Source organism: Dermochelys coriacea, chromosome 17 (assembly GCF_009764565.3).
Source record: "Dermochelys coriacea isolate rDerCor1 chromosome 17, rDerCor1.pri.v4, whole genome shotgun sequence".
Lineage (NCBI taxonomy): Eukaryota > Metazoa > Chordata > Testudines > Dermochelyidae > Dermochelys > Dermochelys coriacea.
The window spans coordinates 13,889,594-13,906,220 of NC_050084.1; the positions used below are offsets into that span (position 1 = coordinate 13,889,594).

At 41.5% G+C, this 16,627-nt stretch overlaps 1 protein-coding gene across 2 annotated transcripts in view; it reads right to left on the minus strand.

Moving 5' to 3' along the window:
• The window catches only part of GALNT17 (polypeptide N-acetylgalactosaminyltransferase 17), a 279,918-nt gene that overhangs the window by 125,943 nt on the left and 137,348 nt on the right, over window positions 1-16,627 (minus strand). The gene's annotated exons all lie outside the window — the stretch shown is intronic.

Consider the following 16,627-nt stretch of genomic DNA (forward strand, 5'->3'; position numbering starts at 1 on the left):
GCGTTGTTCTAAGTCAGCCATAAAAATGTTGGCATACTGTGGGGCCATGCGGGTACCCATCGCAGTGCCGCTGATTTGAAGGTATACATTGTCACCAAATGTGAAATAGTTATGGGTCAGGACAAAGTCACAAAGTTCTGCCACCAGGTTAGCCGTGACAGTATCGGGGATACTGTTCCTGACGGCTTGTAGTCCATCTTTGTGTGGAATGTTGGTGTAGAGGGCTTCTACATCCATAGTGGCTAGGATGGTGTTTTTAGGAAGATCACCAATGGACTGTTTCCTCAGGAAATCGGTGGTGTCTCGAAGATAGCTGGGAGTGCTGGTAACGAAGGGCCTGAGGAGGGAGTCTACATAGCCAGACAATCCTGCTGTCAGGGTGCCAATGCCTGAGATGATGGGGCGTCCAGGATTTCCAGGTTTATGGATCTTGGGTAGCAGACAGAATACCCCAGGTCCTGGCTCCAGGGGTGTGTCTGTGCGGATTTGTTCTTGTGCTTTTTCAGGGAGTTACTTGAGCAAATGCTGTAGTTTCTTTTGGTAACTCTCAGTGGGATCAGAGGGTAATGGCTTGTAGAAAGTGGTGTTGGAGAGCTGCCTAGTAGCCTCTTGTTCATACTCTGACCTATTCATGATGACGACAGCACCTCCTTTGTCAGCCTTTTTGATTATGATGTCAGAGTTGTTTCTGAGGCTGTGGATGGCACTGTGTTCTGCATGGCTGAGGTTATGGGGTAAGCGATGCTGCTTTTCCACAATTTCAGCTCGTGCACGTCGGCGGAAGCAGTCTATGTAGAAATCCAGGCTGCTGTTTCGACCTTCAGGAGGAGTCCACCTAGAATCCTTCTTTTTGTAGTGTTGGCAGGAAGGTCTCTGTGGGTTAATATGTTGGTCAGAGGTGTGTTGGAAATATTCCTTGAGTCTGAGACGTCGAAAATAGGATTCTAGGTCACCACAGAACTGTATCATGTTCGTGGGGGTGGAGGGGCAAAAGGAGAGGCCCCGAGATAGGACAGATTCTTCCGCTGGACAATATTGCTGGGTGGGTTACGGGAACCATTGTTGTGGCCCCTTGTGGCATATAGTAGTTTAGATAGCTTAGTGTCCTTTTTCTTTTGTAGAGAATCAAAGTGTGTTTTGTAAATGGCTTGTCTAGTTTTTGTAAAGTCCAGCCACGAGGAAGTATATATAAACAATGAGTACTGAACTGTTACTGGAATGTAAAAAATTTCTATAACTTAGGCAGGACGTTGACTTTCAGTGGGATGTAGCCTCCTAACTCACTTAGATGTAAAGTTTTGCACAGATCCTTTATGAGTGTCATGAACCACACAGAAGAATGCTGTTTTCTGCTGCTCCTAAAGCAGGGCTTTTAATTTTCAGTTCCTAGTAGGATGTAGATTTGGATTAGATTAGTCCTTGCTGCCTAGAGAATTTATATTCAATACATTCACCAGGTCATTCCTATTTAAAAACATAGGGAGGGTAGAATTAGAGGAGCTTTGGGTTTGCTTTGGAAAACTCTCTCATCCACCTGATTCTGTCATGGCCAAAGAAGGTGTCTCTGTCGCTCTGCCCATCCCGCACTGAGAATGATGGTCCTAGAACCAGAATCACCAAAAGACCGAAATCAGTAAAGGCCTCGAATGCAGCTGATTTATCCTATTGTTTCTGAACTGCAGCTGCTTTGTCAAACAGTGATTTCACCCTGGTATTCTTTCAGTCTGGGTCCCCGCTAGTGAGCTATCAGAAGGAGCAGATGCAAATAATGCTTTGTTTTGTTTTATTCCGTTCTGAACAGGCATAAATGTTAACATTTGATTCAAACTGTCCCGTGGCTCACCTCTTTTTCATCAGGGGCTGTTCGAATGAGGCAAAATAATCATGATCCATCTATATAGAGTCAAGTACCAACAGCAACACCAAAACAATGGATCTACAACCACAGATGTAACTTAATTTTTATAGACGATATTCAAAAGCAAGCAAAATGGGGATACTGAAGAAACACCAATCTACATTCAGGTGTTTCTCAAGACAGTTCAGCAAGGTTTTATTTGATCTGCTTCCAAAAACAAAATGTCTGTGGCATCACATCTACCTGTCTACCTATCAGTTTGATACTGATGTAGTATATGAGTACCTTCCATGTAAAATAAATAGCAGTACTGAAGTCCCTAGTAGACTTCATGAATATATATCTATATGCCATTGTCAAGAAACAAACAAGGATTTTCTTCTCTTCCAGAAAACTGACTGGATGGCTGAAACAATTCCCTCTTGACTTCATCTGTACTTCTGGCAGATGTACCTTTTTTGTATACTGTCAGGCTTGGCAAATGATACACAAATGAATCCTGACTGTTAGTGGAAAGAAGCAGATGCTGATATTTGTTGGTATTTTTGTGGCGACTATGTGATGACCCATCACAGATCATCAGATTTTGAAATCTGGACCTTCAGTACCGAAGCACAGACCTCCACCACTTAACCTAAAGGAGTAACTCCATTAGCTGACAGTAGTGGTAGACTTATCACCTATGTGGACAAGGCATAACATGAGTTTGGGGTGAAAATATGACACACTCTTTACAAACATGTTACAAACGCACATGATAGATTATGCTAAGTGGCAACAGGATGTCATAAGCCCATACACAACACTCAGCTTGTGGCCAGCTATTGTATATGCCTGGAGATAAAGCCATAGTCCATGCTGGTCACAAGATCTTAACACAGATCTAGAAGAGATATTGGCTTCAATGCTGATATTACCTCAGACTTATACAACTGCTGAGAGGAATCTGGTGAGTTGATACTTTCTGTACTAAATCTCACTGAAAATCCATGGGAGATGGGTGCCTAACTGCCTTTTGTGCCTTTAAAAACCTGGTTTACCCTGTCTACACTAGAGCTTGGCACTGCTACAGCTATAGTGCTAGATGTAATCAGGGCAAACAGAGCAGACGGACTTCCCAATGTTTAAACAGCACTGGGAACTTTTAAATGTAAATAAAGGCTACAAGGTTCTGAAATAAGATCAGGCTGGCTGGGTAACGAGAGATGCACACCTTGCAAAAACAGAAAAAAAACCCCCACAACACTCAGTAATGAACCTTTTAAAAGAAGATTAATTTGATAGTGAAAGAAAGCTGTTCCTTCCCTCAGGTTAGCAAAAAAAAGGAAAGACTGATAAAGGTGATTGATCATTTCCTTTCACCACTTCAAAGAACAGAAAGGCTCTTTTGTTGCCACTTTTAAATCAATGTTATTCGGTTACTTGATTCTATCTTCTGTGCACTTTTCTGAGCTGTTTGCCATATTCTACTGGGTGGACCTGGAAGCAGGATTTTTTAAAGTCCACTGTTTGGTTCCATGGAGATTTAGAACCCATGGGGCGAATGAGGATTTATGATATGAATGTTTGTTATATATGGGCCTAGTTTACAGGCATTTTTAAGACAATGAAGGTTATTTTCTGTATTATCAAGGCACACAGTGTCAACATTTTCATCATGAGCCCCAAACTACAGAGGCTCTATGACTTGGCCATAAAAACTGATCCTGGGCTGAACCTTGACACAAAGTTGCAGTCTTCATTTTAAATTGGTTTAGCATTTTTAAACCACATATATAAAAGAGAAGAGTGTGCTTTGTGATATCAGATGCTTTTTTAAAAAACAACATCTTAAATGGAGACGAGATGCTACCATCAACCAAAGAACAACGACAAGAAGGAACTCAGACTATGATTCATAATACTAGCACATAGCTGAAGAGCTGTCCACTGGTAAATTATGTATATGATATACCTAAGGGCTTCAAGCAGTAACAATGGAACTTGCTTCTTCAGAAAATAACATCCTAACATTCTGTTCTGCACTGTATATACTCGGGAAATATACAAAATGATTCAAAAAATTTTATGGAAAATTACTGCTATCAGCTAATTCTCTCTCCTATTGCCACCCTTCCCCAATTCCAACTGGTGTCAAAAACAAAAAGATCCAAGTAGACTCCAGTCTAATGAGTTGTAAAATTTAATTAGTAAGATGGGATGCTACATCTGTATTTCTGGGGTGCAACCACAGAAAGGAAACCAACAACTGCCAGCTTTTTAAAGGAAGTACTCTAACTGCCCTGGAATAAAGTGAGGGTCTACCGCAATGCCATAAAAGTGAAATTGAAGATAAATGAGCCCAGGGGAGATAAGTGCTTATTTTCAGTGGGATTTGAACACCTAACTTCCTTATGTTCCTATGTAAACCCCAGCCTAACTCACTCACTATCCTGAGCTATTGAGTACAATACTGCACAGTGAACCAGACCTAAGACCAGTCCATTCAGGGGATGCCCTCCACCCTCGGGGGAGGGAATAAGGACACAGTCCTGTAATGTTTTCAGTGCCCTTAGCTCCTACTCCAGTCATTCATCACTAGACCTGGTCAAAAAGGGGGGAACATTTTCCATGAACATTTTCATGGAAATTCCATTCTTGTTGTGTTTCCCCCTCAAGAAATACAAAATTGTGTCAAAATGTTGTCTTTTTTACCTTTTTTCAACCAGATCTAGGGCTGGTCAGAAAACAGAATTAATTTTGGGGAGAATTTTTTAGAAAAAAGCAATCCTTTGTTGTGGTTGAAATATGAAGTTTCAACAAAAAAGAGTAGCTGAAAAAATTAAAATTTGGTAAAATTTCAACCAGCTCTGCTCAGCACCAATGAGGTGAGTTTAGGATGCACAGGCAGTCTTCGCTCTGATTTTTTTGTTACTTTTCTTAGCTTAATTGAGAATTGCAGTTCTATTTCAATCAGATCATTGCTACTTTACATCTCAGTTGATGGCAATAGCACTGCATGTGGAGCAAAATGTTGGAAATAACTAAAGAGCATTAGTTATCCAAGAGCCTTCTTACAAATTAATGACTTGGTCTATGCCTCAGTGGACATCTGGGGCCAGATTTTCAAGAGTTTACTACCTCTCACTGTGGCCAGATTTTCAGAAGATCTCAGCTGCAATCTAAACCAGCGCCATATTTTCAAAGATGCTCAATGCTTAGTAGCTCCCACTGGGATGCTTATGGCCAGTTTCTCTGCTCTTCTGAAAACCTGGCCCATAATTCCCATTTACTGCACTGTGAGTTGCCTGGGTTAATCTAAGAGCAAATCAGGTTTATGTCTTATCATAAGCAGAAAGGTATTTAGTATACACATGAATATCAAAAAATCACCACTAAATAAAACTGTTTGCTCCAGAAATTTGACCTAGAAATCACATCTGTGTTCTGAGCAAATATGTACAGTACACTACATTTGTGTGACCAAAGATTTAATGCTTGCCACTCTCCCCTTAGAGCAGATGCTTTACAAAACTCCAGAGATATAAATAGGGCAATTATTTACTAAAGCCATATGTTGGAAGCACATAAAATGTGCTTGGTTAACTTAAAAACCTTCAAATAACGATCGTAATAGAACTGAACAGATCTCAGATTTAATTTATCGATGGAACTTTTTTGTTTGGGTCACTATGCATGAAAAACTGAAACAAACATGTACACAACTATCCCTTTCCTCCAAACCATCTTCTCCAGTAATATTGGTCAACTAGCGGGTCAGTCTTCAGGGAAAGCACTGGAGATGTCAGGAACTAAAGAGACCCAGAGGTTCCTCAGTCTTCTGTTGTGGAAATGATTTTACTGACCATTTGGGAAAGCGGTTGTGAAATGATCCCCTTTGTTGTGGTTGTGACATGACCCCCTTTTTGTAAAGAGAAATAAAAGTACAGAGGAATGTGTTGGGAACAAACAAACCAGACGGAAACAGTACGGCTCCTGGATCACTGGTGTTTCAAGTTGAGGAGAGGAGGAGGAGTGAGACCTATCCTGCAGCACAGAGCTGGGAGTTGTAACCCAAGGTCATTATTCCTGCAACAAAAATCACCATGGCTCATTCTGAAGAGCACAGATTCTCTGTGCAGTTACTGTGTGACTGTTAATGCTGATAGGCATTAAATATACTGAAGTCAATGGAATTGCACTTGCTTATGCCAAGGGTAAAGTCTGGCCCAATGTTTTGAACTGTGCTGAGAGGAGAGGTAGGTGTGTAAGCCCAGTCTAAAGAGCATAAGCAAAAGGGCTTCTACAACCCAAGTTCAAGTCAACAGGCTGATCATACACTACTGGCTTCTCTTTGTCCTGGCTACGATCACACACAGAAAGCTGTTAACATCTCAGTCTTCCTGCAGTCCTTCCTAGCAGAGTCAGTCTCTGATGGGGTTCACATGTGCGCTGGGTTTGTGGCAATATCGCCAATGAGGGCAGATCCATGAGTAACAACATCAGGGTTTGGACTACAGAGATCCAGACAGGACAGTGCATTTCTATCCTGCCCACCAAGGCAGTACCAAAATGCAAAATAAAGCTTCTCTATATACTGCTCATGTTAGAGGGAGAAACTTCTCCCTTGCTATCTAGAGCAGTATTCCAGCATTTCTCCATCTTAATGACTCTCTATTGCTTTTTCATATCTCATCTAAAAAAATATCTTTATAATCTCTGAATGTCTCTTCCACTGGCATTAATTTGTTAGTTATCTTTCTTCAGCAATATGCAAATTCTGTGAAGTTGTGGGGGGGGGAGGCAAAAGAGAAAGTTGAATGTTATTATCGGGGTGACCAAGAGCCCAAGAGATTCACCCCGACTCAATTATTTAAATGTCATTTTCATTATGCAATGCAATGGATGAACTTTGCTGCCCAAAAAACTTTGTCATACTAGTGGTGACTAATAAAATACAAAACTTGCTCTATATGAAGTTATTTTTGATTTCTCAGATAGAATCCCCTTCCTTTCACTATTCTCCCCCCTTTGAAATTTCCTCCTTTTTGGGGAGCATGAAATAGTTCCCATTTTTAGTTTTTAATTAAAAGCCAGCCCTGCCCTACATATGGGGCCATAGAAAGTACTGACTGCCCGGGTCCAGGAGCAATAGTGGCAGGAGGAAGGGAAATCAATACATTCACAACACAAACCTTACAAAGCTTGTGAGCAAAGGCAGGAAGAATATGGTAATGAGGTTTGAGATAGGCTCTTGTTCTATTTCTCAGGTGCCCTAAGGCAAGGGGGAAATGAATCCAGACTTGACATCCACATGGGAAGCATATGGTGAATAATTCACAATCCATCTCAAGATTTCATTGGGAAAAGAAAGCCTCAGTAATAAAGAACAGGAAAGTACAGTACCTATGGACCTGAGCCTGCAAGATGCTGATCACCTCATCTGAGCTGCTGAGCATCTGAAAATCCATTTAAGTTAATGTGAGCAGAGATTGCTCAGCACCTTTTTCCCCAATAGCAACTTTTCTGATGCATGCTGGGAGAGTTTAGCTTTCCTTGCTGTTGTCAAAGTACGTCCCGTTTTCAAGCTCACTGCCTAATTTCTTTTCCCCTCTTGTTTTAGAGGCTGCATACTCCGTACCTGAGCATGCAGCACTATGCATCACAGAGAGGTCTCTAGTGTAGCCCTAGAACATACTGATCTCGATAAGAAAATCAAGATGCTTGATTTTAAAGTATAATTTTTATTAAAAAAAAATTCTGCTTCTTGGGAACTCTGTACAGCAAAAAGAAAAAAATTGCTCGTAGGCCCAGAAACAAATGGAGTGTTTACAGCAAAAAATATTTTTACTCTGAGATACGCCTTAATTTATTATTGAGGGGGAAAAAATGTTCAATGGAGCGTAGGTTCCATTTTCAAGAGTGAGTTAGGCACCTAAGTCTAATTGATTTTGGGCAATTATTTATGCCTCAGTTTCCCCATCTGTAAAATGGGGATAATGAATCTCCTTTGTAAAGCTCTTAGAATTTATGGATGGAAAAGCACTGCTTAAGAACTAGCTATTATTATCTTTAAGCCACCTTCTATTCTATTCTGGTTGTCATACTGCTCTCCCCACTGTAGAGCTGAGTCCCTTCCAGATGTGTGTTAAGTGATGGTAATAGCATTTGTCAAGTGCAATTCTTTCTTTTTTTTTCCTCCATGGCACTATGAGGGGATCAAGGCATTATGCTTCCCCATGATCCTGCTCTGGCTGTGAGGGGTTGGTACTGAATTGACAACTGGAACAAATTAAAGCAGCCATATGGCTGCTCTGACTTAAAAGTAGAAAAGTCCTTCATGATCCATTCTGCTTGACAATGATCAGTGGAGTGCTCCATGCTCTGGTCTCCCCTCAAAACACAGATCTGTCTCCACTTAACGCAGCAAGCCCTGATACATCTTCTACACCTGCTTTATGCCACCCCAGATCTCCCCTTGCTGGGAGTATCCTCAGGTGCCCTTTTCGGGCATCTTTAAGGACACTTTGTGCTGTGTCAGTGAGACAAAGCAACCTTCAGCCAGATTCTGATCTCAGTTATACCAGTGCAAACCCAGACGCTACTGATTTCAAATTTCTTCCTCCAGCTATATTCCCATATATCTACAATCAGAATCAGACCTCTTAGCAGGGTCCAAGATCAGGGCCAACAAATTAGAAAGAACTATTTCAGAGCTTCCCTGGGGAATGATGTTTTATAGGGAGATAGAATCACAGCATAAGGTTTTCCTCCATTCTTAGCAAATGAGGTTGTGGAAGTGCTCATTGCTTTTCATTTGAATGAAATAAATGAAAACTCAATTTGCTTTGCTGTACTTCTTAAATCTGTCTCCTACCAGGTAGAATGCCTTTAGTACCATGGGAGCAAAAATGCAGAAATACTAGTCTTCGCTGGTGCATTACGAAAGTGTGTTGTGTAGCCAGTCTACTATCATGGAAGTAAAATGTTCTGCCTGTTTCATTTGTGACTCCTGTTATGCTGGTGGTGTGGAATACAGCTTTGACAAGCTGTTTATGGGATACCTGACAGTCTCTCTGGCTCACTGCATCAGGGCCCGAGAGACTTAGTTCAGAAGTGACAAAGATGCCTTGTACATGGTCACAAATTAGTCTCATGCATTATACATGGAAAGCAGGCCATGTTTCTTTGAATCCATTATACTAGTTCAGTCAGCACAGTTCCACAAAGAGTAGGTTATTTTATTCTATGATATACAGCATTTAATTGAAAAAGTAATGTCAGAGTGTATGTCAGCAAGTGGGACTGTGATTATTTATCGGGTATCCTGTACTATTCCAGCAATACCACAGGACAGCATTGCTCAATGCTGGTTAGTTTCATCTAGAGCATGTTGATATTAAAGTTGGAGGGCACAGGGAACAGAAATTTTCCAGGAAGATGTATCCAGATCTGGCAGACTTTTCCTGAGGTTGTAGACAATGCACTACAGTTTTTTCCATAGACTATTCTTTAGAAAGTCAGTGCTTGATGCTTTTATAAGGCAGAACACAAAGATCTTCCAGACAAAACACGAGCAACACAGTAGGTAGGCAAAAAAAAAAAAAAAAAGTACTTGGGGCACCTTAGAGACTAAACTTTATTTGAGCATAAGCTTTTGTGAGCTACAGCTCACTTGTGCACTGGGACACCGAGAGAGGAAGGATGTGGATTAAGGTTTTATGATTAAAGTACTGGACTGGGATTCAGTTCCTAACTCTTCCATTGACTTAATGTGTAACCTCAAGCTAGTCACGTCAGCTTCTTGTGCTTCAGTTCCTTATCTATAAACATCTTTATTTTTTCAGTCTATTTAGAGTCCAACCTCTTTGGGACAAGGACTGTTTCCTCCTATTGGTTTGTACAGTTTTCTTCTTCAAGTGAGATCTCTGATGCAGAGATTGTTGACCGTCTTATGCAGTCAGGACAGAGTTGTAAAACATCCAATCTCCTTTGGATACCATTCCATCTGACGACATTTCCAACATAACTGGTTCTCTTTCTTCCTCTTCCTGGTTTGCCTGGAACCTTGCCTGATAGTATGAGTGCTGGAAGCAAGTCACTTTGTGATCTGCAAGCTATGGGTCCACAAAAAGATGTTATTCTTTTATGTAGGGTCTCAAGTAATTGTGCTCTTTTTAAATTCATCCTTCTGATCGCCTCTTTGTTTGCAGTTTTGGGTATGCAGCAATTTTTTATTTTTAGTTTTTGCTTTCCTCTGTAACACCAAAATTCAAATGCTGTCTGTCTTTTCTCAATGTCCTTTTTAAATGTCCAGCTCTCACCTCAGTACAGCAGAGTGGATCATATGTTGCACTTTAGCAATCTAGTGTCGATGCTTTAGCTCTGGAAGTTGTAGAATACATTTTTTTCCTCACTGCATCCTTCTTTTGATTTCTTCATCACATCTTCACTCTGATGTTATTACACTACCCAAACAGTGAACCCTATTCACTCATTCCACCACTTGACTGCCAAGATGTAGATGTGGCCTATCTTGTGCCTCACTGTGTTTACTTTTTACTGTCACTATGTATAGTGCCTAGCAAAAGGGGATCTTGTCTGGGATATGTAGGTATTCCTGTGATATAAATTAAATAATAAATAAAAATAATTCCAGAGACGAGAACAACTAGGATGAGGGTTTTTTAAATGTATTAATCATCATTCTCCATCTTTTTGTGGAAAAAGTGAACTGACCAGAATGAGGCTCAACCAGTGAACTTGAAAATAACAGCCCGGGATTCTCGTGAGGAAGTTAAGAAACTATGATCATGGGAACATTTTTCAGCAGATATGATGCTTTTATATACCAGCTGTTACGATTTTAGATCAGCTATAAAAGCAACTAATGTTTTCAATTGTTAATGTTTGTAGTTTTTAGGAGCGTTTTATGTAGTTATAAAAATGTTGGCTCATATGACTCACATTGCCTTTAGTGAAATTCTTCTTCTTGAGGAAATAAATGACATACCTGATTCATCTCCTGTTACAGTCCACAGCTTTCCCCCCCAAGTACACATGGCCCCTAACAGAGTTCTCAGCAATTAGCATTCACTAGTGGAAGCTAGATAAAAATCTAATGAGCCAGATTCACAGCTGGTGTAAAAAACAATGGATCTATGACAGTTTTGACCAGCAAGAGATTTAACCCACCCAATTTTCCTCAAAGAAGATTCCTCATAATGACCATCACTCAACTGCTTTGTGTGACATTTCAAAGGCAGTGTACACAATTGACTACACTTATCTCACCCTATATCTGCCCTCCAAATCTGGGCAACAGACTATCACGAAATGTAGGAGGCCAACCAAATATTCAGTTGCCTGTTGTACTCATTTGCCAGAAGGATTCTTAATAGTTGTCACACTTGGTAGGATATGGAGAGACGAATATGTGTCAAAGTCCCTTGTTCACCAGCAGTCTCAGTCAATCCTCCCATTCACTGCCCCAGGTGCCACTCCCTCAATTGCTGGTAGGGGAACATGGCCTGCCTTCTAGTCTGGGTTCTGGCTCAGGGACTCTCTAAATAGCAGTTCCCTTCTGCATCTTGCTGCCTTTCCCTGAGCCTCTTCCTTACCTCTTGGCTTTCCCCACTCTTCTGGGTTTGCCAGCCTCTCAATTCCCTCCTTCCAAGGAATAACTGTGGGCTACTTGTCTCTACAGATCCCAAACATCTCCCTACCCCTGGGGAGTGACTGCAGACTACTTCCCTTCAGCTCTCCCCCTCCCCCCATGCTTCCAATTTCCTGTCTTTATATAAGCCCCACCTGGTCCTACACAGGTGAGCTACCCCTAATTAGAGCTTTCCTCCCAGGCTTAATTCTCCCAGATTGCAGCCTAATTGGCTGATTGGACCCACTTGGCCCAATTCAGCTCTTTGCAGTGCCAGTATGGGGGGTACACCCCGTCACAGTATGTGATGAATGAAAAAAAATCAGTCCCCGGTGGCCATTTGATCACCTTTGAAAAACCGCACACAATTCAGCATGACTGAAATCCTCCTTTCAGGAGATGCCCAGCACTGGGTTAGCATGACTGTTATACAGCAGGTCTGAGATATACCAACAAAGGTGCAGGGTCCGGCACCTGCCTGCACTATGCTTAGTTTTACACTCTCTCTTCCCTCACTTTGATAAGCATGAATTTCCTTAAGAACATTACAGAAGACACAGGAAGCCACAGACTCAGAGCGGGGGGAAGAACATGACAGTGACCTTTAACATAAAAGTTCAAACCTACCACAGCACATAAACAGTCAGGGAGCAATTCCAAACCAAGAATCTGATCTGGAATGGTCCTGACCATTTGCAACGCCTATTGACTTCAGTGGGCATTGCTGGTGCTCAGCTCCCCTCAGGACCAGGCTGTGAATGGTCTCTATGATAGCCTATGCCACAAATCTTGAGCGATTTCATTGAAAAAAAAAAAGTTTTTTTTCTCATTTGCTTCTGCATAGCGTGAAAGATAATGCTGTCCTATTTTAAAATGAGAATGCCACTACTTATTTACCCAAGTGCAGAATCATGCATACCATGCTAGTTAGTTAAAGCTCAATGGAAAAGTAAATCCTTAGGAGCAAAAGCATGGGACAAAAATAGATCAATTGATTTGTGACGACAAGGTGGTGTTTTGAGCCTTATTTATTATTCTAGGGTACTTGAACCAGGTAGAAATTCCACTTCATTTTCTCTTACAGCTTCCATTTGTAGCTAGAGAAAATAAATCAGTGAGACAAGAGAAGTGGTACATGATCTTGAGAGATTTTGCTTCAGAGAAAAGAAAAAGGAGTACTTGTAGCATCTTAGAGACTAACAAATTAGACTCATGGGTTCCAGCATTAGGACTATCCGTCCACAGCTTCACTCTCAGATGGAATTAGACTGTATGACACATTTGTTGTATAGTGTTAATAATGAGCACAATGCATGTACTGTATGGCCAATGCTACCCCTGGGCAGGCAGACACAACTTCCTCAGAAGTCAGCAGAGGTTTGCAGGCAGTATGGGATTGGCAGACAGACACATACATAAAGCTGAAGGCAGAATTAGGCTCAGCAAGTTTATTAGTGGGGTGGGCATTGCATCTACTAAGGAATTTTATGAAGAGGTATCGCTCTCTCTCCAGACACACACAGCTAAGAGGTGACTAAGCAACATGGCACCAAATTCTGCTGTGACTCATGCCACATGTAATCCCACTGACACTGATGGAGTTACATGGAGTGTGGCAAATCACAGTACAAACAATAAATGCTTCATCTATCACACATCTATGCCTCAAACTGGAGGAACTCTTGGCTAACTCATGCCTTGGTTACACTGTTGCAGCCCCACTGAAGTCATACAGGTTATGTAATTTTTAACTGAGGCTAGAACTACTCCCACTGAATTTGCACAGGTCAGAGGAAGGCAGAATTTGGTCTTTTATTACAAAATCCTATCTGCAATCATGCAGTAATGCTACATAAGACAGGGTCTGTCTTGGCTGGAAAAGTGAGACTTCAAAAGAAGTTTAAACAACAAAGACACTTGAAAAATGACAATCTGATTAGAAGCTATAGTTACAGTTCTGGTTGCATTCTTTTAATAAAATGCATTGCTTTATTTCTTAGTCCTTAGTCCAGACTGCATGCTTACTTCATAGCTATAGTTCTTTGTTCCTCATTTACTACGGAAGACATGAGAAAGATTTTTTTTTCCTTTCTCGTCACTAATATACATTAAAAATTATTATCTAAATATATTTAATGTAGCTGATGCAAAGAAAGGGCACTGATGCTCTTAGGAAAATTTCTACCTACTGCAGCCTTCATCCACATGTCTCAAAGCACCCTACAGATGCAAATTAATCCTCTGTGAGGTAGGTATTCTTATACCTCAGGGGAAACTGAGGCACTGAGCTGTAAAGTGACCAGCCCAAGTTCACAGAGCTAGTCAATAGCAGAGATGAGACCATAACCCAGAAGTTCTGATATCGCATCCTTTGCTCTCTAAACACTCAGCCACACTTGGAAATCTTGTTGTTCTAACCAATTTGGTGAATGCAGCCTCAGCGCACTAGAAGATGAGTGCAATACAATAAAGGGAACTTGAGCTTTTCTTTATTTACATGCTGCTCGTTCGGGATACCTGAACTCTAGTATAAAAACATATTTAAAAGCAGCAAAGACCTGTTCTGTTTTTCTAGTGGCAAGGAAATGATTCCCCAAAGAATCAGAGAGAAGCCAAATATCTCATCCAATTGCAAAATGAGTACAACATTAGATCACATAACAATTCAGCTATTTAATTGTCAACTAAAGGCTTAAATCAGACAAGAGGTTCAGACCACTTCTCATACTGCAAGCAACTTTGAAATATAAATGTTCTCTATTTGCCATTTTAATAAACTTCATTTCTGTAAAGAGTCCTGTTATTTATTACAGACTGAAAGGGAAAGATAGAGACAGATGGAGAGAACAGAAAGCCATTCTACAGCTAAAAAGAGATTAGACTGGCAAAAAGTTAGGGGGCTCAAAACTAAGGTAGTAAGTCATATAGCAAAGACCACCAGGGCCCTACATTTAGAACTAGCATAACTAGAGAAGTGGCTTAGCCAGTACAATGAAGCTGAAGGTCCCGACATTGGAGGAAATTCAGAAACGGAGCTGGATTCTAACTTTGCAACACACACTCATCTTTGCAAAATAAATGCCTTAAAACACATTGCAAATAACATCTTGAGCTCTTAGGGCTAGATGCACTGCAAGGTCCAGGCTGGCAGAAGATGTTGCGGACTAAAGCACAGGACACATCAGTGCTGGAATATCCTCTAGATGGGAGCTGTTGGGGGAGGTTGTTGCAACAGAAACAAGTCACTGTAGTACTCATCGCAGGCCTTGTCTACACTTGCAGTGGCGTGTATTGTACGCCGCAGTGAAAGGCAGGCTGCATTCACACTGCGATGTGTAGCTACCCATGGCAGTGAAAGGCTCTAATGGAGGGAGGCAGTTGGGAAAATGCTCCAGCAGCAAGGCGGCAGCAGGACCCTACAGTGCAAAAAAGAGCAGTGTACACTTAGGAAGCACTGCTTGGGTGAGTAGAGAGCCATGTAGGGTACATATCCTAGGGTTCTGACATGTCTGAACTCTACTTGCCTAAGCAAAGCCTCATCGTCTACTCTGCTGTTTATACCCACGTTGGCTGGGCAGGCGGGATCTGTACTCTACATGCCACTATAAGTGCAGACCTAGCCATAGGCACAGATGCGGATGCATCACTGTGACCCAGGAACCTCATGATGCCCGCAGGCAGAGGGTACAGGCGGTATGCAGAGTTTTACAGGGTTGGATATATACATAAATAATTCACTCAAGGGTGTCATCTGAGGTCTCTACTGAGACCAGTAGCTCACTGATCATCATCCTCAGTGTGAAATGTATGTATGGATAATATTTAAGAAGTTAGTGTCTATACTGAAAATTATGTTCTTAAGGCAGGTAACCAGGAAGTAACACATCCTAGACAGGTTCCTTTCAAGCAGGAGGTAACAGATGCTTATTTCCCTGTTTGATCATGTGTACTGGCTATTGTGTCTCACAACTGATGTCTATTTACATTCTTAACATGACACTGATAAAAACATTGCAAAATCTACAAGGGCGGGAAGCCACGAGGAGGGGGGGGGGAAATCCGCAGTGGGTGTCCCGTTTATGAAAAAGATCAAAGGACTGTTCTGATATATCTGGGGGTGCAAACAGACACCCCAAATCTTTCACCCTGGAGGCAAGCTGACAGTGTGATTTGTCTTGAATGGATCACAGCCAAGCCTGGCTGTAAAATGCTGGAAGGACTTTGGGGGAGCTTTGCTGTATAAGACATGAAAGTATCTAGTTGAGTAAGTTTAGCTTCCAGGATGAGTATTATGATTTTATTTTATATGTAACCATTTGTTTTAATACTTCTATTTGCTATCACTTGAATTGCTGTGCTTTGTTAAATAAACTCTTATTTGTTTTCACTACAGACATATCTAAGTGCTGTGTATTAAGAGGAACTGAGGTGAAACTGGTAAGCTGGGGTGTCCTGCTTCTTTGGAAGCAGCGAATCTGTGAATACTGCATCCAGTGGACCAGAGACTGGATATTCCAGGGAGACAATCAGAGGCTGGGTGATGGAGTGTGCGTATCACTAACCTGTAGTGAGAGAGTGGGGCCCACGTAGGCCTAGAGGGAGTGCTTGTGTTTCCCATGGCCAGTGGAGATGGGGACTTGACCAGCAGCAGGCAAAGATAAGGGTTTTTCATGCTAAGGGCAAGTGGTAGCGAGATGCCTCCAAACCCCAGGTATCCCCGGGAAGCATCACAATCACTCCGGATGGAACCCCCAGTGGAATTTAAAGCTGTCTCTATCTAATGGAAACTTGATGGGAGGGAGGACTGCCTCCCTCAGATTGAATCTCCTGCTGAGGTACAAAGAGACAAGTGGGCAGAGGCTTTGTTTCATCTCTTTCTGCACTAGCCCAAGAGAAACTGACCCTGAATGTCAGACATTCCCAGGAGAGCACAGAATTTATTCTGTTGCTTAGATTATACTAGATTGTGTATGAAAGCTGTGAAGCTCTCTCTTATGGAGTATTTTCACCTTGCTTATCCTAACAGGGAATTTAAGACTCACAACATTTGCCTATTAAAAACATCCCTGTACAATTGTTGACGTTTCTTGCTGCAAACATCTGGAGACATTTTTCTTTGAATTTTCAGTCCTCCT